Source organism: Brienomyrus brachyistius, chromosome 2, assembly GCF_023856365.1.
Source record: "Brienomyrus brachyistius isolate T26 chromosome 2, BBRACH_0.4, whole genome shotgun sequence".
Classification (NCBI taxonomy): Eukaryota; Metazoa; Chordata; class Actinopteri; order Osteoglossiformes; family Mormyridae; genus Brienomyrus; species Brienomyrus brachyistius.
In genome coordinates this window covers 4,963,135-4,983,774 of record NC_064534.1, presented here as the reverse complement: position 1 = coordinate 4,983,774, position 20,640 = coordinate 4,963,135, and the positions used below count along the sequence as shown (strand labels likewise).

Below are 20,640 nucleotides of genomic sequence, written 5' to 3'. Positions count from 1 at the left end.
CTAACGACCCTCTGTTATCAACTCCGCTAACGGCCACAAAATCTCCGCCGCACGAAGCCCACTGGTGGCTGCTCAATCACATGCTTCCCCAGAACGTCGCGCTGTCAGAACACTGGCAGCTACAGGTCCATACTGCAGCCAGAACAATTTTCTACATTCAAACATTGACGGTCTCTTCTCTCTAAAAATTCACCAGACCGCTTCTACCACCAGCAAAGAAGTTTCCATCCCTAATTCCTCTGTGATGCCCACTAACCTACACGTTAAGCCGGCATGGAAAGGTGTGAATTAACACGGCCAGCCTGCTGTTTTAAATACAGCTTTTAGCAAGTTTTGAAAGGAGGAGAAGAGCAGACCTTGCTGTGCCAATAGTATCGAGTCTTCTGTGGCGAAGTGGATTTTACATAGAAAACAAAGCGGTGAGTTGAAGAGGAATTATATCAGTACTTTGTTTAAAACTGTGCGTAAAAAGCTGTATATCTTTATTATTAATAATAAGTTGCAAAACGTGAATGGGGAGTCTTCAAGTTTGCGAGAAGATCGCCCCCTGGTGGAATAAAGGCAAGAACAGCTTACAGCACCTAGTATTACCAGGCAGTATTTAGAGTTAAACGGTGTGTAAAAGCTGCCTTTATGAATGAGAGAGAGAGAGAAGAAAAAAAAGTAAAATGGAAGGGGAGTGATAGATTTAAATTAATCGTGAAGTGGAGCGCCCCCTGTATAAAGTAAAAGTGAGAAAAGCTTACAGCACCTGGTATTCCCAGGCGGTCTCCCATCCAAGTACTAACCAGGCCCGACCCTGCTTAGCTTCCGAGATCGGACGAGATCGGGCGTGTTCAGGGTGGTATGGCCGTAAGCGAGAGACGCTACCAAAGACAGCCCTTTTGTACCACACGCGTCTATACACGCCAGTTAGTCCCATCGCATCCTACTCCTGGTTTTTTATCTGACTCACACTGCAGCCCCACCATCCAATCGGCAGCGCCGGACCCACACCAAACATTCACCAAACTGCTCAGCCGGCAGCCTACGGCAATTATTCCGTTCTTTCCGCATCCGCACACTTGCTTCTCTTTAACCCCTTTTCACTAGCGCACAGGTTAATCGCCGCACGTCCCCCGCCGGCAAACATTACTCCTTTGCCTACCGCATGCAGGCTTCTCCTAACGACCCTCTGTTATCAACTCCGCTAACGGCCACAAAATCTCCGCCGCACGAAGCCCACTGGTGGCTGCTCAATCACATGCTTCCCCAGAACGTCGCGCTGTCAGAACACTGGCAGCTACAGGTCCATACTGCAGCCAGAACAATTTTCTACATTCAAACATTGACGGCCTCTTCTCTCTAAAAATTCACCAGACCGCTTCTACCACCAGCAAAGAAGTTTCCATCCCTAATTCCTCTGTGATGCCCACTAACCTACACATTAAGCCGGCATGGAAAGGTGTGAATTAACACGGCCAGCCTGCTGTTTTAAATACAGCTTTTAGCAAGTTTTGAAAGGAGGAGAAGAGCAGACCTTGCTGTGCCAATAGTATCGAGTCTTCTGTGGCGAAGTGGATTTTACATAGAAAACAAAGCGGTGAGTTGAAGAGGAATGATATCAGTACTTTGTTTAAAACTGTGCGTAAAAAGCTGTATATCTTTATTATTAATAATAAGTTGCAAAACGTGAATGGGGAGTCTTCAAGTTTGCGAGAAGATCGCCCCCTGGTGGAATAAAGGCAAGAACAGCTTACAGCACCTAGTATTACCAGGCAGTATTTAGAGTTAAACGGTGTGTAAAAGCTGCCTTTATGAATGAGAGAGAGAGAGAAGAAAAAAAAGTAAAATGGAAGGGGAGTGATAGATTTAAATTAATCGTGAAGTGGAGCGCCCCCTGTATAAAGTAAAAGTGAGAAAAGCTTACAGCACCTGGTATTCCCAGGCGGTCTCCCATCCAAGTACTAACCAGGCCCGACACTGCTTAGCTTCCGAGATCGGACGAGATCGGGCGTGTTCAGGGTGGTATGGCCGTAAGCGAGAGACGCTACCAAAGACAGCCCTTTTGTACCACACGCGTCTATACACGCCAGTTAGTCCCATCGCATCCTACTCCTGGTTTTTTATCTGACTCACACTGCAGCCCCACCATCCAATCGGCAGCGCCGGACCCACACCAAACATTCACCAAACTGCTCAGCCGGCAGCCTACGGCAATTATTCCGTTCTTTCCGCATCCGCACACTTGCTTCTCTTTAACCCCTTTTCACTAGCGCACAGGTTAATCGCCGCACGTCCCCCGCCGGCAAACATTACTCCTTTGCCTACCGCATGCAGGCTTCTCCTAACGACCCTCTGTTATCAACTCCGCTAACGGCCACAAAATCTCCGCCGCACGAAGCCCACTGGTGGCTGCTCAATCGCATGCTTCCCCAGAACGTCGCGCTGTCAGAACACTGGCAGCTACAGGTCCATACTGCAGCCAGAACAATTTTCTACATTCAAACATTGACGGCCTCTTCTCTCTAAAAATTCACCAGACCGCTTCTACCACCAGCAAAGAAGTTTCCATCCCTAATTCCTCTGTGATGCCCACTAACCTACACGTTAAGCCGGCATGGAAAGGTGTGAATTAACACGGCCAGCCTGCTGTTTTAAATACAGCTTTTAGCAAGTTTTGAAAGGAGGAGAAGAGCAGACCTTGCTGTGCCAATAGTATCGAGTCTTCTGTGGCGAAGTGGATTTTACATAGAAAACAAAGCGGTGAGTTGAAGAGGAATTATATCAGTACTTTGTTTAAAACTGTGCGTAAAAAGCTGTATATCTTTATTATTAATAATAAGTTGCAAAACGTGAATGGGGAGTCTTCAAGTTTGCGAGAAGATCGCCCCCTGGTGGAATAAAGGCAAGAACAGCTTACAGCACCTAGTATTACCAGGCAGTATTTAGAGTTAAACGGTGTGTAAAAGCTGCCTTTATGAATGAGAGAGAGAGAGAAGAAAAAAAAGTAAAATGGAAGGGGAGTGATAGATTTAAATTAATCGTGAAGTGGAGCGCCCCCTGTATAAAGTAAAAGTGAGAAAAGCTTACAGCACCTGGTATTCCCAGGCGGTCTCCCATCCAAGTACTAACCAGGCCCGACCCTGCTTAGCTTCCGAGATCGGACGAGATCGGGCGTGTTCAGGGTGGTATGGCCGTAAGCGAGAGACGCTACCAAAGACAGCCCTTTTGTACCACACGCGTCTATACACGCCAGTTAGTCCCATCGCATCCTACTCCTGGTTTTCTATCTGACTCACACTGCAGCCCCACCATCCAATCGGCAGCGCCGGACCCACACCAAACATTCACCAAACTGCTCAGCCGGCAGCCTACGGCAATTATTCCGTTCTTTCCGCATCCGCACACTTGCTTCTCTTTAACCCCTTTTCACTAGCGCACAGGTTAATCGCCGCACGTCCCCCGCCGGCAAACATTACTCCTTTGCCTACCGCATGCAGGCTTCTCCTAACGACCCTCTGTTATCAACTCCGCTAACGGCCACAAAATCTCCGCCGCACGAAGCCCACTGGTGGCTGCTCAATCGCATGCTTCCCCAGAACGTCGCGCTGTCAGAACACTGGCAGCTACAGGTCCATACTGCAGCCAGAACAATTTTCTACATTCAAACATTGACGGCCTCTTCTCTCTAAAAATTCACCAGACCGCTTCTACCACCAGCAAAGAAGTTTCCATCCCTAATTCCTCTGTGATGCCCACTAACCTACACGTTAAGCCGGCATGGAAAGGTGTGAATTAACACGGCCAGCCTGCTGTTTTAAATACAGCTTTTAGCAAGTTTTGAAAGGAGGAGAAGAGCAGACCTTGCTGTGCCAATAGTATCGAGTCTTCTGTGGCGAAGTGGATTTTACATAGAAAACAAAGCGGTGAGTTGAAGAGGAATTATATCAGTACTTTGTTTAAAACTGTGCATAAAAAGCTGTATATCTTTATTATTAATAATAAGTTGCAAAACGTGAATGGGGAGTCTTCAAGTTTGCGAGAAGATCGCCCCCTGGTGGAATAAAGGCAAGAACAGCTTACAGCACCTAGTATTACCAGGCAGTATTTAGAGTTAAACGGTGTGTAAAAGCTGCCTTTATGAATGAGAGAGAGAGAGAAAAAAAAAAGTAAAATGGAAGGGGAGTGATAGATTTAAATTAATCGTGAAGTGGAGCGCCCCCTGTATAAAGTAAAAGTGAGAAAAGCTTACAGCACCTGGTATTCCCAGGCGGTCTCCCATCCAAGTACTAACCAGGCCCGACCCTGCTTAGCTTCCGAGATCGGACGAGATCGGGCGTGTTCAGGGTGGTATGGCCGTAAGCGAGAGACGCTACCAAAGACAGCCCTTTTGTACCACACGCGTCTATACACGCCAGTTAGTCCCATCGCATCCTACTCCTGGTTTTCTATCTGACTCACACTGCAGCCCCACCATCCAATCGGCAGCGCCGGACCCACACCAAACATTCACCAAACTGCTCAGCCGGCAGCCTACGGCAATTATTCCGTTCTTTCCGCATCCGCACACTTGCTTCTCTTTAACCCCTTTTCACTAGCGCACAGGTTAATCGCCGCACGTCCCCCGCCGGCAAACATTACTCCTTTGCCTACCGCATGCAGGCTTCTCCTAACGACCCTCTGTTATCAACTCCGCTAACGGCCACAAAATCTCCGCCGCACGAAGCCCACTGGTGGCTGCTCAATCACATGCTTCCCCAGAACGTCGCGCTGTCAGAACACTGGCAGCTACAGGTCCATACTGCAGCCAGAACAATTTTCTACATTCAAACATTGACGGCCTCTTCTCTCTAAAAATTCACCAGACCGCTTCTACCACCAGCAAAGAAGTTTCCATCCCTAATTCCTCTGTGATGCCCACTAACCTACACGTTAAGCCGGCATGGAAAGGTGTGAATTAACACGGCCAGCCTGCTGTTTTAAATACAGCTTTTAGCAAGTTTTGAAAGGAGGAGAAGAGCAGACCTTGCTGTGCCAATAGTATCGAGTCTTCTGTGGCGAAGTGGATTTTACATAGAAAACAAAGCGGTGAGTTGAAGAGGAATTATATCAGTACTTTGTTTAAAACTGTGCGTAAAAAGCTGTATATCTTTATTATTAATAATAAGTTGCAAAACGTGAATGGGGAGTCTTCAAGTTTGCGAGAAGATCGCCCCCTGGTGGAATAAAGGCAAGAACAGCTTACAGCACCTAGTATTACCAGGCAGTATTTAGAGTTAAACGGTGTGTAAAAGCTGCCTTTATGAATGAGAGAGAGAGAGAAGAAAAAAAAGTAAAATGGAAGGGGAGTGATAGATTTAAATTAATCGTGAAGTGGAGCGCCCCCTGTATAAAGTAAAAGTGAGAAAAGCTTACAGCACCTGGTATTCCCAGGCGGTCTCCCATCCAAGTACTAACCAGGCCCGACCCTGCTTAGCTTCCGAGATCGGACGAGATCGGGCGTGTTCAGGGTGGTATGGCCGTAAGCGAGAGACGCTACCAAAGACAGCCCTTTTGTACCACACGCGTCTATACACGCCAGTTAGTCCCATCGCATCCTACTCCTGGTTTTCTATCTGACTCACACTGCAGCCCCACCATCCAATCGGCAGCGCCGGACCCACACCAAACATTCACCAAACTGCTCAGCCGGCAGCCTACGGCAATTATTCCGTTCTTTCCGCATCCGCACACTTGCTTCTCTTTAACCCCTTTTCACTAGCGCACAGGTTAATCGCCGCACGTCCCCCGCCGGCAAACATTACTCCTTTGCCTACCGCATGCAGGCTTCTCCTAACGACCCTCTGTTATCAACTCCGCTAACGGCCACAAAATCTCCGCCGCACGAAGCCCACTGGTGGCTGCTCAATCGCATGCTTCCCCAGAACGTCGCGCTGTCAGAACACTGGCAGCTACAGGTCCATACTGCAGCCAGAACAATTTTCTACATTCAAACATTGACGGCCTCTTCTCTCTAAAAATTCACCAGACCGCTTCTACCACCAGCAAAGAAGTTTCCATCCCTAATTCCTCTGTGATGCCCACTAACCTACACGTTAAGCCGGCATGGAAAGGTGTGAATTAACACGGCCAGCCTGCTGTTTTAAATACAGCTTTTAGCAAGTTTTGAAAGGAGGAGAAGAGCAGACCTTGCTGTGCCAATAGTATCGAGTCTTCTGTGGCGAAGTGGATTTTACATAGAAAACAAAGCGGTGAGTTGAAGAGGAATTATATCAGTACTTTGTTTAAAACTGTGCGTAAAAAGCTGTATATCTTTATTATTAATAATAAGTTGCAAAACGTGAATGGGGAGTCTTCAAGTTTGCGAGAAGATCGCCCCCTGGTGGAATAAAGGCAAGAACAGCTTACAGCACCTAGTATTACCAGGCAGTATTTAGAGTTAAACGGTGTGTAAAAGCTGCCTTTATGAATGAGAGAGAGAGAGAAGAAAAAAAAGTAAAATGGAAGGGGAGTGATAGATTTAAATTAATCGTGAAGTGGAGCGCCCCCTGTATAAAGTAAAAGTGAGAAAAGCTTACAGCACCTGGTATTCCCAGGCGGTCTCCCATCCAAGTACTAACCAGGCCCGACCCTGCTTAGCTTCCGAGATCGGACGAGATCGGGCGTGTTCAGGGTGGTATGGCCGTAAGCGAGAGACGCTACCAAAGACAGCCCTTTTGTACCACACGCGTCTATACACGCCAGTTAGTCCCATCGCATCCTACTCCTGGTTTTTTATCTGACTCACACTGCAGCCCCACCATCCAATCGGCAGCGCCGGACCCACACCAAACATTCACCAAACTGCTCAGCCGGCAGCCTACTGCAATTATTCCGTTCTTTCCGCATCCGCACACTTGCTTCTCTTTAACCCCTTTTCACTAGCGCACAGGTTAATCGCCGCACGTCCCCCGCCGGCAAACATTACTCCTTTGCCTACCGCATGCAGGCTTCTCCTAACGACCCTCTGTTATCAACTCCGCTAACGGCCACAAAATCTCCGCCGCACGAAGCCCACTGGTGGCTGCTCAATCACATGCTTCCCCAGAACGTCGCGCTGTCAGAACACTGGCAGCTACAGGTCCATACTGCAGCCAGAACAATTTTCTACATTCAAACATTGACGGCCTCTTCTCTCTAAAAATTCACCAGACCGCTTCTACCACCAGCAAAGAAGTTTCCATCCCTAATTCCTCTGTGATGCCCACTAACCTACACGTTAAGCCGGCATGGAAAGGTGTGAATTAACACGGCCAGCCTGCTGTTTTAAATACAGCTTTTAGCAAGTTTTGAAAGGAGGAGAAGAGCAGACCTTGCTGTGCCAATAGTATCGAGTCTTCTGTGGCGAAGTGGATTTTACATAGAAAACAAAGCGGTGAGTTGAAGAGGAATGATATCAGTACTTTGTTTAAAACTGTGCGTAAAAAGCTGTATATCTTTATTATTAATAATAAGTTGCAAAACGTGAATGGGGAGTCTTCAAGTTTGCGAGAAGATCGCCCCCTGGTGGAATAAAGGCAAGAACAGCTTACAGCACCTAGTATTACCAGGCAGTATTTAGAGTTAAACGGTGTGTAAAAGCTGCCTTTATGAATGAGAGAGAGAGAGAAAAAAAAAAGTAAAATGGAAGGGGAGTGATAGATTTAAATTAATCGTGAAGTGGAGCGCCCCCTGTATAAAGTAAAAGTGAGAAAAGCTTACAGCACCTGGTATTCCCAGGCGGTCTCCCATCCAAGTACTAACCAGGCCCGACCCTGCTTAGCTTCCGAGATCGGACGAGATCGGGCGTGTTCAGGGTGGTATGGCCGTAAGCGAGAGACGCTACCAAAGACAGCCCTTTTGTACCACACGCGTCTATACACGCCAGTTAGTCCCATCGCATCCTACTCCTGGTTTTTTATCTGACTCACACTGCAGCCCCACCATCCAATCGGCAGCGCCGGACCCACACCAAACATTCACCAAACTGCTCAGCCGGCAGCCTACGGCAATTATTCCGTTCTTTCCGCATCCGCACACTTGCTTCTCTTTAACCCCTTTTCACTAGCGCACAGGTTAATCGCCGCACGTCCCCCGCCGGCAAACATTACTCCTTTGCCTACCGCATGCAGGCTTCTCCTAACGACCCTCTGTTATCAACTCCGCTAACGGCCACAAAATCTCCGCCGCACGAAGCCCACTGGTGGCTGCTCAATCACATGCTTCCCCAGAACGTCGCGCTGTCAGAACACTGGCAGCTACAGGTCCATACTGCAGCCAGAACAATTTTCTACATTCAAACATTGACGGCCTCTTCTCTCTAAAAATTCACCAGACCGCTTCTACCACCAGCAAAGAAGTTTCCATCCCTAATTCCTCTGTGATGCCCACTAACCTACACATTAAGCCGGCATGGAAAGGTGTGAATTAACACGGCCAGCCTGCTGTTTTAAATACAGCTTTTAGCAAGTTTTGAAAGGAGGAGAAGAGCAGACCTTGCTGTGCCAATAGTATCGAGTCTTCTGTGGCGAAGTGGATTTTACATAGAAAACAAAGCGGTGAGTTGAAGAGGAATGATATCAGTACTTTGTTTAAAACTGTGCGTAAAAAGCTGTATATCTTTATTATTAATAATAAGTTGCAAAACGTGAATGGGGAGTCTTCAAGTTTGCGAGAAGATCGCCCCCTGGTGGAATAAAGGCAAGAACAGCTTACAGCACCTAGTATTACCAGGCAGTATTTAGAGTTAAACGGTGTGTAAAAGCTGCCTTTATGAATGAGAGAGAGAGAGAAGAAAAAAAAGTAAAATGGAAGGGGAGTGATAGATTTAAATTAATCGTGAAGTGGAGCGCCCCCTGTATAAAGTAAAAGTGAGAAAAGCTTACAGCACCTGGTATTCCCAGGCGGTCTCCCATCCAAGTACTAACCAGGCCCGACCCTGCTTAGCTTCCGAGATCGGACGAGATCGGGCGTGTTCAGGGTGGTATGGCCGTAAGCGAGAGACGCTACCAAAGACAGCCCTTTTGTACCACACGCGTCTATACACGCCAGTTAGTCCCATCGCATCCTACTCCTGGTTTTTTATCTGACTCACACTGCAGCCCCACCATCCAATCGGCAGCGCCGGACCCACACCAAACATTCACCAAACTGCTCAGCCGGCAGCCTACGGCAATTATTCCGTTCTTTCCGCATCCGCACACTTGCTTCTCTTTAACCCCTTTTCACTAGCGCACAGGTTAATCGCCGCACGTCCCCCGCCGGCAAACATTACTCCTTTGCCTACCGCATGCAGGCTTCTCCTAACGACCCTCTGTTATCAACTCCGCTAACGGCCACAAAATCTCCGCCGCACGAAGCCCACTGGTGGCTGCTCAATCGCATGCTTCCCCAGAACGTCGCGCTGTCAGAACACTGGCAGCTACAGGTCCATACTGCAGCCAGAACAATTTTCTACATTCAAACATTGACGGCCTCTTCTCTCTAAAAATTCACCAGACCGCTTCTACCACCAGCAAAGAAGTTTCCATCCCTAATTCCTCTGTGATGCCCACTAACCTACACGTTAAGCCGGCATGGAAAGGTGTGAATTAACACGGCCAGCCTGCTGTTTTAAATACAGCTTTTAGCAAGTTTTGAAAGGAGGAGAAGAGCAGACCTTGCTGTGCCAATAGTATCGAGTCTTCTGTGGCGAAGTGGATTTTACATAGAAAACAAAGCGGTGAGTTGAAGAGGAATTATATCAGTACTTTGTTTAAAACTGTGCGTAAAAAGCTGTATATCTTTATTATTAATAATAAGTTGCAAAACGTGAATGGGGAGTCTTCAAGTTTGCGAGAAGATCGCCCCCTGGTGGAATAAAGGCAAGAACAGCTTACAGCACCTAGTATTACCAGGCAGTATTTAGAGTTAAACGGTGTGTAAAAGCTGCCTTTATGAATGAGAGAGAGAGAGAAGAAAAAAAAGTAAAATGGAAGGGGAGTGATAGATTTAAATTAATCGTGAAGTGGAGCGCCCCCTGTATAAAGTAAAAGTGAGAAAAGCTTACAGCACCTGGTATTCCCAGGCGGTCTCCCATCCAAGTACTAACCAGGCCCGACCCTGCTTAGCTTCCGAGATCGGACGAGATCGGGCGTGTTCAGGGTGGTATGGCCGTAAGCGAGAGACGCTACCAAAGACAGCCCTTTTGTACCACACGCGTCTATACACGCCAGTTAGTCCCATCGCATCCTACTCCTGGTTTTTTATCTGACTCACACTGCAGCCCCACCATCCAATCGGCAGCGCCGGACCCACACCAAACATTCACCAAACTGCTCAGCCGGCAGCCTACTGCAATTATTCCGTTCTTTCCGCATCCGCACACTTGCTTCTCTTTAACCCCTTTTCACTAGCGCACAGGTTAATCGCCGCACGTCCCCCGCCGGCAAACATTACTCCTTTGCCTACCGCATGCAGGCTTCTCCTAACGACCCTCTGTTATCAACTCCGCTAACGGCCACAAAATCTCCGCCGCACGAAGCCCACTGGTGGCTGCTCAATCGCATGCTTCCCCAGAACGTCGCGCTGTCAGAACACTGGCAGCTACAGGTCCATACTGCAGCCAGAACAATTTTCTACATTCAAACATTGACGGCCTCTTCTCTCTAAAAATTCACCAGACCGCTTCTACCACCAGCAAAGAAGTTTCCATCCCTAATTCCTCTGTGATGCCCACTAACCTACACGTTAAGCCGGCATGGAAAGGTGTGAATTAACACGGCCAGCCTGCTGTTTTAAATACAGCTTTTAGCAAGTTTTGAAAGGAGGAGAAGAGCAGACCTTGCTGTGCCAATAGTATCGAGTCTTCTGTGGCGAAGTGGATTTTACATAGAAAACAAAGCGGTGAGTTGAAGAGGAATGATATCAGTACTTTGTTTAAAACTGTGCGTAAAAAGCTGTATATCTTTATTATTAATAATAAGTTGCAAAACGTGAATGGGGAGTCTTCAAGTTTGCGAGAAGATCGCCCCCTGGTGGAATAAAGGCAAGAACAGCTTACAGCACCTAGTATTACCAGGCAGTATTTAGAGTTAAACGGTGTGTAAAAGCTGCCTTTATGAATGAGAGAGAGAGAGAAGAAAAAAAAGTAAAATGGAAGGGGAGTGATAGATTTAAATTAATCGTGAAGTGGAGCGCCCCCTGTATAAAGTAAAAGTGAGAAAAGCTTACAGCACCTGGTATTCCCAGGCGGTCTCCCATCCAAGTACTAACCAGGCCCGACCCTGCTTAGCTTCCGAGATCGGACGAGATCGGGCGTGTTCAGGGTGGTATGGCCGTAAGCGAGAGACGCTACCAAAGACAGCCCTTTTGTACCACACGCGTCTATACACGCCAGTTAGTCCCATCGCATCCTACTCCTGGTTTTCTATCTGACTCACACTGCAGCCCCACCATCCAATCGGCAGCGCCGGACCCACACCAAACATTCACCAAACTGCTCAGCCGGCAGCCTACTGCAATTATTCCGTTCTTTCCGCATCCGCACACTTGCTTCTCTTTAACCCCTTTTCACTAGCGCACAGGTTAATCGCCGCACGTCCCCCGCCGGCAAACATTACTCCTTTGCCTACCGCATGCAGGCTTCTCCTAACGACCCTCTGTTATCAACTCCGCTAACGGCCACAAAATCTCCGCCGCACGAAGCCCACTGGTGGCTGCTCAATCACATGCTTCCCCAGAACGTCGCGCTGTCAGAACACTGGCAGCTACAGGTCCATACTGCAGCCAGAACAATTTTCTACATTCAAACATTGACGGCCTCTTCTCTCTAAAAATTCACCAGACCGCTTCTACCACCAGCAAAGAAGTTTCCATCCCTAATTCCTCTGTGATGCCCACTAACCTACACGTTAAGCCGGCATGGAAAGGTGTGAATTAACACGGCCAGCCTGCTGTTTTAAATACAGCTTTTAGCAAGTTTTGAAAGGAGGAGAAGAGCAGACCTTGCTGTGCCAATAGTATCGAGTCTTCTGTGGCGAAGTGGATTTTACATAGAAAACAAAGCGGTGAGTTGAAGAGGAATGATATCAGTACTTTGTTTAAAACTGTGCGTAAAAAGCTGTATATCTTTATTATTAATAATAAGTTGCAAAACGTGAATGGGGAGTCTTCAAGTTTGCGAGAAGATCGCCCCCTGGTGGAATAAAGGCAAGAACAGCTTACAGCACCTAGTATTACCAGGCAGTATTTAGAGTTAAACGGTGTGTAAAAGCTGCCTTTATGAATGAGAGAGAGAGAGAAGAAAAAAAAGTAAAATGGAAGGGGAGTGATAGATTTAAATTAATCGTGAAGTGGAGCGCCCCCTGTATAAAGTAAAAGTGAGAAAAGCTTACAGCACCTGGTATTCCCAGGCGGTCTCCCATCCAAGTACTAACCAGGCCCGACCCTGCTTAGCTTCCGAGATCGGACGAGATCGGGCGTGTTCAGGGTGGTATGGCCGTAAGCGAGAGACGCTACCAAAGACAGCCCTTTTGTACCACACGCGTCTATACACGCCAGTTAGTCCCATCGCATCCTACTCCTGGTTTTCTATCTGACTCACACTGCAGCCCCACCATCCAATCGGCAGCGCCGGACCCACACCAAACATTCACCAAACTGCTCAGCCGGCAGCCTACTGCAATTATTCCGTTCTTTCCGCATCCGCACACTTGCTTCTCTTTAACCCCTTTTCACTAGCGCACAGGTTAATCGCCGCACGTCCCCCGCCGGCAAACATTACTCCTTTGCCTACCGCATGCAGGCTTCTCCTAACGACCCTCTGTTATCAACTCCGCTAACGGCCACAAAATCTCCGCCGCACGAAGCCCACTGGTGGCTGCTCAATCACATGCTTCCCCAGAACGTCGCGCTGTCAGAACACTGGCAGCTACAGGTCCATACTGCAGCCAGAACAATTTTCTACATTCAAACATTGACGGCCTCTTCTCTCTAAAAATTCACCAGACCGCTTCTACCACCAGCAAAGAAGTTTCCATCCCTAATTCCTCTGTGATGCCCACTAACCTACACATTAAGCCGGCATGGAAAGGTGTGAATTAACACGGCCAGCCTGCTGTTTTAAATACAGCTTTTAGCAAGTTTTGAAAGGAGGAGAAGAGCAGACCTTGCTGTGCCAATAGTATCGAGTCTTCTGTGGCGAAGTGGATTTTACATAGAAAACAAAGCGGTGAGTTGAAGAGGAATGATATCAGTACTTTGTTTAAAACTGTGCGTAAAAAGCTGTATATCTTTATTATTAATAATAAGTTGCAAAACGTGAATGGGGAGTCTTCAAGTTTGCGAGAAGATCGCCCCCTGGTGGAATAAAGGCAAGAACAGCTTACAGCACCTAGTATTACCAGGCAGTATTTAGAGTTAAACGGTGTGTAAAAGCTGCCTTTATGAATGAGAGAGAGAGAGAAGAAAAAAAAGTAAAATGGAAGGGGAGTGATAGATTTAAATTAATCGTGAAGTGGAGCGCCCCCTGTATAAAGTAAAAGTGAGAAAAGCTTACAGCACCTGGTATTCCCAGGCGGTCTCCCATCCAAGTACTAACCAGGCCCGACCCTGCTTAGCTTCCGAGATCGGACGAGATCGGGCGTGTTCAGGGTGGTATGGCCGTAAGCGAGAGACGCTACCAAAGACAGCCCTTTTGTACCACACGCGTCTATACACGCCAGTTAGTCCCATCGCATCCTACTCCTGGTTTTCTATCTGACTCACACTGCAGCCCCACCATCCAATCGGCAGCGCCGGACCCACACCAAACATTCACCAAACTGCTCAGCCGGCAGCCTACGGCAATTATTCCGTTCTTTCCGCATCCGCACACTTGCTTCTCTTTAACCCCTTTTCACTAGCGCACAGGTTAATCGCCGCACGTCCCCCGCCGGCAAACATTACTCCTTTGCCTACCGCATGCAGGCTTCTCCTAACGACCCTCTGTTATCAACTCCGCTAACGGCCACAAAATCTCCGCCGCACGAAGCCCACTGGTGGCTGCTCAATCACATGCTTCCCCAGAACGTCGCGCTGTCAGAACACTGGCAGCTACAGGTCCATACTGCAGCCAGAACAATTTTCTACATTCAAACATTGACGGCCTCTTCTCTCTAAAAATTCACCAGACCGCTTCTACCACCAGCAAAGAAGTTTCCATCCCTAATTCCTCTGTGATGCCCACTAACCTACACGTTAAGCCGGCATGGAAAGGTGTGAATTAACACGGCCAGCCTGCTGTTTTAAATACAGCTTTTAGCAAGTTTTGAAAGGAGGAGAAGAGCAGACCTTGCTGTGCCAATAGTATCGAGTCTTCTGTGGCGAAGTGGATTTTACATAGAAAACAAAGCGGTGAGTTGAAGAGGAATTATATCAGTACTTTGTTTAAAACTGTGCGTAAAAAGCTGTATATCTTTATTATTAATAATAAGTTGCAAAACGTGAATGGGGAGTCTTCAAGTTTGCGAGAAGATCGCCCCCTGGTGGAATAAAGGCAAGAACAGCTTACAGCACCTAGTATTACCAGGCAGTATTTAGAGTTAAACGGTGTGTAAAAGCTGCCTTTATGAATGAGAGAGAGAGAGAAAAAAAAAAGTAAAATGGAAGGGGAGTGATAGATTTAAATTAATCGTGAAGTGGAGCGCCCCCTGCATAAAGTAAAAGTGAGAAAAGCTTACAGCACCTGGTATTCCCAGGCGGTCTCCCATCCAAGTACTAACCAGGCCCGACGCTGCTTAGCTTCCGAGATCGGACGAGATCGGGCGTGTTCAGGGTGGTATGGCCGTAAGCGAGAGACGCTACCAAAGACAGCCCTTTTGTACCACACGCGTCTATACACGCCAGTTAGTCCCATCGCATCCTACTCCTGGTTTTCTATCTGACTCACACTGCAGCCCCACCATCCAATCGGCAGCGCCGGACCCACACCAAACATTCACCAAACTGCTCAGCCGGCAGCCTACGGCAATTATTCCGTTCTTTCCGCATCCGCACACTTGCTTCTCTTTAACCCCTTTTCACTAGCGCACAGGTTAATCGCCGCACGTCCCCCGCCGGCAAACATTACTCCTTTGCCTACCGCATGCAGGCTTCTCCTAACGACCCTCTGTTATCAACTCCGCTAACGGCCACAAAATCTCCGCCGCACGAAGCCCACTGGTGGCTGCTCAATCACATGCTTCCCCAGAACGTCGCGCTGTCAGAACACTGGCAGCTACAGGTCCATACTGCAGCCAGAACAATTTTCTACATTCAAACATTGACGGTCTCTTCTCTCTAAAAATTCACCAGACCGCTTCTACCACCAGCAAAGAAGTTTCCATCCCTAATTCCTCTGTGATGCCCACTAACCTACACGTTAAGCCGGCATGGAAAGGTGTGAATTAACACGGCCAGCCTGCTGTTTTAAATACAGCTTTTAGCAAGTTTTGAAAGGAGGAGAAGAGCAGACCTTGCTGTGCCAATAGTATCGAGTCTTCTGTGGCGAAGTGGATTTTACATAGAAAACAAAGCGGTGAGTTGAAGAGGAATTATATCAGTACTTTGTTTAAAACTGTGCGTAAAAAGCTGTATATCTTTATTATTAATAATAAGTTGCAAAACGTGAATGGGGAGTCTTCAAGTTTGCGAGAAGATCGCCCCCTGGTGGAATAAAGGCAAGAACAGCTTACAGCACCTAGTATTACCAGGCAGTATTTAGAGTTAAACGGTGTGTAAAAGCTGCCTTTATGAATGAGAGAGAGAGAGAAAAAAAAAAGTAAAATGGAAGGGGAGTGATAGATTTAAATTAATCGTGAAGTGGAGCGCCCCCTGTATAAAGTAAAAGTGAGAAAAGCTTACAGCACCTGGTATTCCCAGGCGGTCTCCCATCCAAGTACTAACCAGGCCCGACCCTGCTTAGCTTCCGAGATCGGACGAGATCGGGCGTGTTCAGGGTGGTATGGCCGTAAGCGAGAGACGCTACCAAAGACAGCCCTTTTGTACCACACGCGTCTATACACGCCAGTTAGTCCCATCGCATCCTACTCCTGGTTTTCTATCTGACTCACACTGCAGCCCCACCATCCAATCGGCAGCGCCGGACCCACACCAAACATTCACCAAACTGCTCAGCCGGCAGCCTACGGCAATTATTCCGTTCTTTCCGCATCCGCACACTTGCTTCTCTTTAACCCCTTTTCACTAGCGCACAGGTTAATCGCCGCACGTCCCCCGCCGGCAAACATTACTCCTTTGCCTACCGCATGCAGGCTTCTCCTAACGACCCTCTGTTATCAACTCCGCTAACGGCCACAAAATCTCCGCCGCACGAAGCCCACTGGTGGCTGCTCAATCACATGCTTCCCCAGAACGTCGCGCTGTCAGAACACTGGCAGCTACAGGTCCATACTGCAGCCAGAACAATTTTCTACATTCAAACATTGACGGCCTCTTCTCTCTAAAAATTCACCAGACCGCTTCTACCACCAGCAAAGAAGTTTCCATCCCTAATTCCTCTGTGATGCCCACTAACCTACACGTTAAGCCGGCATGGAAAGGTGTGAATTAACACGGCCAGCCTGCTGTTTTAAATACAGCTTTTAGCAAGTTTTGAAAGGAGGAGAAGAGCAGACCTTGCTGTGCCAATAGTATCGAGTCTTCTGTGGCGAAGTGGATTTTACATAGAAAACAAAGCGGTGAGTTGAAGAGGAATTATATCAGTACTTTGTTTAAAACTGTGCGTAAAAAGCTGTATATCTTTATTATTAATAATAAGTTGCAAAACGTGAATGGGGAGTCTTCAAGTTTGCGAGAAGATCGCCCCCTGGTGGAATAAAGGCAAGAACAGCTTACAGCACCTAGTATTACCAGGCAGTATTTAGAGTTAAACGGTGTGTAAAAGCTGCCTTTATGAATGAGAGAGAGAGAGAAAAAAAAAAGTAAAATGGAAGGGGAGTGATAGATTTAAATTAATCGTGAAGTGGAGCGCCCCCTGCATAAAGTAAAAGTGAGAAAAGCTTACAGCACCTGGTATTCCCAGGCGGTCTCCCATCCAAGTACTAACCAGGCCCGACCCTGCTTAGCTTCCGAGATCGGACGAGATCGGGCGTGTTCAGGGTGGTATGGCCGTAAGCGAGAGACGCTACCAAAGACAGCCCTTTTGTACCACACGCGTCTATACACGCCAGTTAGTCCCATCGCATCCTACTCCTGGTTTTCTATCTGACTCACACTGCAGCCCCACCATCCAATCGGCAGCGCCGGACCCACACCAAACATTCACCAAACTGCTCAGCCGGCAGCCTACGGCAATTATTCCGTTCTTTCCGCATCCGCACACTTGCTTCTCTTTAACCCCTTTTCACTAGCGCACAGGTTAATCGCCGCACGTCCCCCGCCGGCAAACATTACTCCTTTGCCTACCGCATGCAGGCTTCTCCTAACGACCATCTGTTATCAACTCCGCTAACGGCCACAAAATCTCCGCCGCACGAAGCCCACTGGTGGCTGCTCAATCACATGCTTCCCCAGAACGTCGCGCTGTCAGAACACTGGCAGCTACAGGTCCATACTGCAGCCAGAACAATTTTCTACATTCAAACATTGACGGCCTCTTCTCTCTAAAAATTCACCAGACCGCTTCTACCACCAGCAAAGAAGTTTCCATCCCTAATTCCTCTGTGATGCCCACTAACCTACACGTTAAGCCGGCATGGAAAGGTGTGAATTAACACGGCCAGCCTGCTGTTTTAAATACAGCTTTTAGCAAGTTTTGAAAGGAGGAGAAGAGCAGACCTTGCTGTGCCAATAGTATCGAGTCTTCTGTGGCGAAGTGGATTTTACATAGAAAACAAAGCGGTGAGTTGAAGAGGAATTATATCAGTACTTTGTTTAAAACTGTGCGTAAAAAGCTGTATATCTTTATTATTAATAATAAGTTGCAAAACGTGAATGGGGAGTCTTCAAGTTTGCGAGAAGATCGCCCCCTGGTGGAATAAAGGCAAGAACAGCTTACAGCACCTAGTATTACCAGGCAGTATTTAGAGTTAAACGGTGTGTAAAAGCTGCCTTTATGAATGAGAGAGAGAGAGAAAAAAAAAAGTAAAATGGAAGGGGAGTGATAGATTTAAATTAATCGTGAAGTGGAGCGCCCCCTGTATAAAGTAAAAGTGAGAAAAGCTTACAGCACCTGGTATTCCCAGGCGGTCTCCCATCCAAGTACTAACCAGGCCCGACCCTGCTTAGCTTCCGAGATCGGACGAGATCGGGCGTGTTCAGGGTGGTATGGCCGTAAGCGAGAGACGCTACCAAAGACAGCCCTTTTGTACCACACGCGTCTATACACGCCAGTTAGTCCCATCGCATCCTACTCCTGGTTTTTTATCTGACTCACACTGCAGCCCCACCATCCAATCGGCAGCGCCGGACCCACACCAAACATTCACCAAACTGCTCAGCCGGCAGCCTACGGCAATTATTCCGTTCTTTCCGCATCCGCACACTTGCTTCTCTTTAACCCCTTTTCACTAGCGCACAGGTTAATCGCCGCACGTCCCCCGCCGGCAAACATTACTCCTTTGCCTACCGCATGCAGGCTTCTCCTAACGACCCTCTGTTATCAACTCCGCTAACGGCCACAAAATCTCCGCCGCACGAAGCCCACTGGTGGCTGCTCAATCACATGCTTCCCCAGAACGTCGCGCTGTCAGAACACTGGCAGCTACAGGTCCATACTGCAGCCAGAACAATTTTCTACATTCAAACATTGACGGCCTCTTCTCTCTAAAAATTCACCAGACCGCTTCTACCACCAGCAAAGAAGTTTCCATCCCTAATTCCTCTGTGATGCCCACTAACCTACACGTTAAGCCGGCATGGAAAGGTGTGAATTAACACGGCCAGCCTGCTGTTTTAAATACAGCTTTTAGCAAGTTTTGAAAGGAGGAGAAGAGCAGACCTTGCTGTGCCAATAGTATCGAGTCTTCTGTGGCGAAGTGGATTTTACATAGAAAACAAAGCGGTGAGTTGAAGAGGAATTATATCAGTACTTTGTTTAAAACTGTGCGTAAAAAGCTGTATATCTTTATTATTAATAATAAGTTGCAAAACGTGAATGGGGAGTCTTCAAGTTTGCGAGAAGATCGCCCCCTGGTGGAATAAAGGCAAGAACAGCTTACAGCACCTAGTATTACCAGGCAGTATTTAGAGTTAAACGGTGTGTAAAAGCTGCCTTTATGAATGAGAGAGAGAGAGAAAAAAAAAGTAAAATGGAAGGGGAGTGATAGATTTAAATTAATCGTGAAGTGGAGCGCCCCCTGTATAAAGTAAAAGTGAGAAAAGCTTACAGCACCTGGTATTCCCAGGCGGTCTCCCATCCAAGTACTAACCAGGCCCGACCCTGCTTAGCTTCCGAGATCGGACGAGATCGGGCGTGTTCAGGGTGGTATGGCCGTAAGCGAGAGACGCTACCAAAGACAGCCCTTTTGTACCACACGCGTCTATACACGCCAGTTAGTCCCATCGCATCCTACTCCTGGTTTTCTATCTGACTCACACTGCAGCCCCACCATCCAATCGGCAGCGCCGGACCCACACCAAACATTCACCAAACTGCTCAGCCGGCAGCCTACGGCAATTATTCCGTTCTTTCCGCATCCGCACACTTGCTTCTCTTTAACCCCTTTTCACTAGCGCACAGGTTAATCGCCGCACGTCCCCCGCCGGCAAACATTACTCCTTTGCCTACCGCATGCAGGCTTCTCCTAACGACCCTCTGTTATCAACTCCGCTAACGGCCACAAAATCTCCGCCGCACGAAGCCCACTGGTGGCTGCTCAATCACATGCTTCCCCAGAACGTCGCGCTGTCAGAACACTGGCAGCTACAGGTCCATACTGCAGCCAGAACAATTTTCTACATTCAAACATTGACGGCCTCTTCTCTCTAAAAATTCACCAGACCGCTTCTACCACCAGCAAAGAAGTTTCCATCCCTAATTCCTCTGTGATGCCCACTAACCTACACGTTAAGCCGGCATGGAAAGGTGTGAATTAACACGGCCAGCCTGCTGTTTTAAATACAGCTTTTAGCAAGTTTTGAAAGGAGGAGAAGAGCAGACCTTGCTGTGCCAATAGTATCGAGTCTTCTGTGGCGAAGTGGATTTTACATAGAAAACAAAGCGGTGAGTTGAAGAGGAATTATATCAGTACTTTGTTTAAAACTGTGCGTAAAAAGCTGTATATCTTTATTATTAATAATAAGTTGCAAAACGTGAATGGGGAGTCTTCAAGTTTGCGAGAAGATCGCCCCCTGGTGGAATAAAGGCAAGAACAGCTTACAGCACCTAGTATTACCAGGCAGTATTTAGAGTTAAACGGTGTGTAAAAGCTGCCTTTATGAATGAGAGAGAGAGAGAAAAAAAAAAGTAAAATGGAAGGGGAGTGATAGATTTAAATTAATCGTGAAGTGGAGCGCCCCCTGCATAAAGTAAAAGTGAGAAAAGCTTACAGCACCTGGTATTCCCAGGCGGTCTCCCATCCAAGTACTAACCAGGCCCGACCCTGCTTAGCTTCCGAGATCGGACGAGATCGGGCGTGTTCAGGGTGGTATGGCCGTAAGCGAGAGACGCTACCAAAGACA

The 20,640-nt window shown here is 47.8% G+C and overlaps 18 non-coding genes across 18 annotated transcripts; all 18 read right to left on the bottom strand.

Annotated features, from left to right (window-relative positions):
* Positions 1-739: 739 nt before the first annotated feature.
* On the bottom strand, positions 740-858 carry LOC125732713 (5S ribosomal RNA). Its single transcript, XR_007392084.1, has one exon. It is a non-coding gene; the product is annotated as a 5S ribosomal RNA (ribosomal RNA).
* Positions 859-1,902: 1,044 nt separating this feature from the next.
* Positions 1,903-2,021, bottom strand: LOC125732282 (5S ribosomal RNA). The gene has a single exon (XR_007391711.1). It is a non-coding gene; the product is annotated as a 5S ribosomal RNA (ribosomal RNA).
* A 1,044-nt stretch (positions 2,022-3,065) lies between these two features.
* On the bottom strand, positions 3,066-3,184 carry LOC125732701 (5S ribosomal RNA). The gene has a single exon (XR_007392073.1). It is a non-coding gene; the product is annotated as a 5S ribosomal RNA (ribosomal RNA).
* A 1,043-nt stretch (positions 3,185-4,227) lies between these two features.
* LOC125732689 (5S ribosomal RNA) lies at positions 4,228-4,346 on the bottom strand. The gene has a single exon (XR_007392062.1). It is a non-coding gene; the product is annotated as a 5S ribosomal RNA (ribosomal RNA).
* A 1,044-nt stretch (positions 4,347-5,390) lies between these two features.
* LOC125732678 (5S ribosomal RNA) lies at positions 5,391-5,509 on the bottom strand. The gene has a single exon (XR_007392051.1). It is a non-coding gene; the product is annotated as a 5S ribosomal RNA (ribosomal RNA).
* A 1,044-nt stretch (positions 5,510-6,553) lies between these two features.
* Positions 6,554-6,672, bottom strand: LOC125732666 (5S ribosomal RNA). The gene has a single exon (XR_007392039.1). It is a non-coding gene; the product is annotated as a 5S ribosomal RNA (ribosomal RNA).
* A 1,043-nt stretch (positions 6,673-7,715) lies between these two features.
* LOC125732654 (5S ribosomal RNA) lies at positions 7,716-7,834 on the bottom strand. The gene has a single exon (XR_007392028.1). It is a non-coding gene; the product is annotated as a 5S ribosomal RNA (ribosomal RNA).
* A 1,044-nt stretch (positions 7,835-8,878) lies between these two features.
* LOC125732643 (5S ribosomal RNA) lies at positions 8,879-8,997 on the bottom strand. The gene has a single exon (XR_007392017.1). It is a non-coding gene; the product is annotated as a 5S ribosomal RNA (ribosomal RNA).
* Positions 8,998-10,041: 1,044 nt separating this feature from the next.
* On the bottom strand, positions 10,042-10,160 carry LOC125732631 (5S ribosomal RNA). The gene has a single exon (XR_007392006.1). It is a non-coding gene; the product is annotated as a 5S ribosomal RNA (ribosomal RNA).
* Positions 10,161-11,204: 1,044 nt separating this feature from the next.
* LOC125732620 (5S ribosomal RNA) lies at positions 11,205-11,323 on the bottom strand. Its single transcript, XR_007391995.1, has one exon. It is a non-coding gene; the product is annotated as a 5S ribosomal RNA (ribosomal RNA).
* A 1,044-nt stretch (positions 11,324-12,367) lies between these two features.
* LOC125732609 (5S ribosomal RNA) lies at positions 12,368-12,486 on the bottom strand. Its single transcript, XR_007391984.1, has one exon. It is a non-coding gene; the product is annotated as a 5S ribosomal RNA (ribosomal RNA).
* Positions 12,487-13,530: 1,044 nt separating this feature from the next.
* On the bottom strand, positions 13,531-13,649 carry LOC125732598 (5S ribosomal RNA). The gene has a single exon (XR_007391973.1). It is a non-coding gene; the product is annotated as a 5S ribosomal RNA (ribosomal RNA).
* Positions 13,650-14,692: 1,043 nt separating this feature from the next.
* LOC125732800 (5S ribosomal RNA) lies at positions 14,693-14,811 on the bottom strand. Its single transcript, XR_007392167.1, has one exon. It is a non-coding gene; the product is annotated as a 5S ribosomal RNA (ribosomal RNA).
* A 1,043-nt stretch (positions 14,812-15,854) lies between these two features.
* On the bottom strand, positions 15,855-15,973 carry LOC125732586 (5S ribosomal RNA). The gene has a single exon (XR_007391962.1). It is a non-coding gene; the product is annotated as a 5S ribosomal RNA (ribosomal RNA).
* Positions 15,974-17,016: 1,043 nt separating this feature from the next.
* On the bottom strand, positions 17,017-17,135 carry LOC125732575 (5S ribosomal RNA). The gene has a single exon (XR_007391951.1). It is a non-coding gene; the product is annotated as a 5S ribosomal RNA (ribosomal RNA).
* Positions 17,136-18,178: 1,043 nt separating this feature from the next.
* On the bottom strand, positions 18,179-18,297 carry LOC125732564 (5S ribosomal RNA). Its single transcript, XR_007391940.1, has one exon. It is a non-coding gene; the product is annotated as a 5S ribosomal RNA (ribosomal RNA).
* A 1,042-nt stretch (positions 18,298-19,339) lies between these two features.
* LOC125732552 (5S ribosomal RNA) lies at positions 19,340-19,458 on the bottom strand. The gene has a single exon (XR_007391928.1). It is a non-coding gene; the product is annotated as a 5S ribosomal RNA (ribosomal RNA).
* Positions 19,459-20,501: 1,043 nt separating this feature from the next.
* LOC125732541 (5S ribosomal RNA) lies at positions 20,502-20,620 on the bottom strand. The gene has a single exon (XR_007391917.1). It is a non-coding gene; the product is annotated as a 5S ribosomal RNA (ribosomal RNA).
* Between the last annotated feature and the right edge of the window lie 20 nt (positions 20,621-20,640).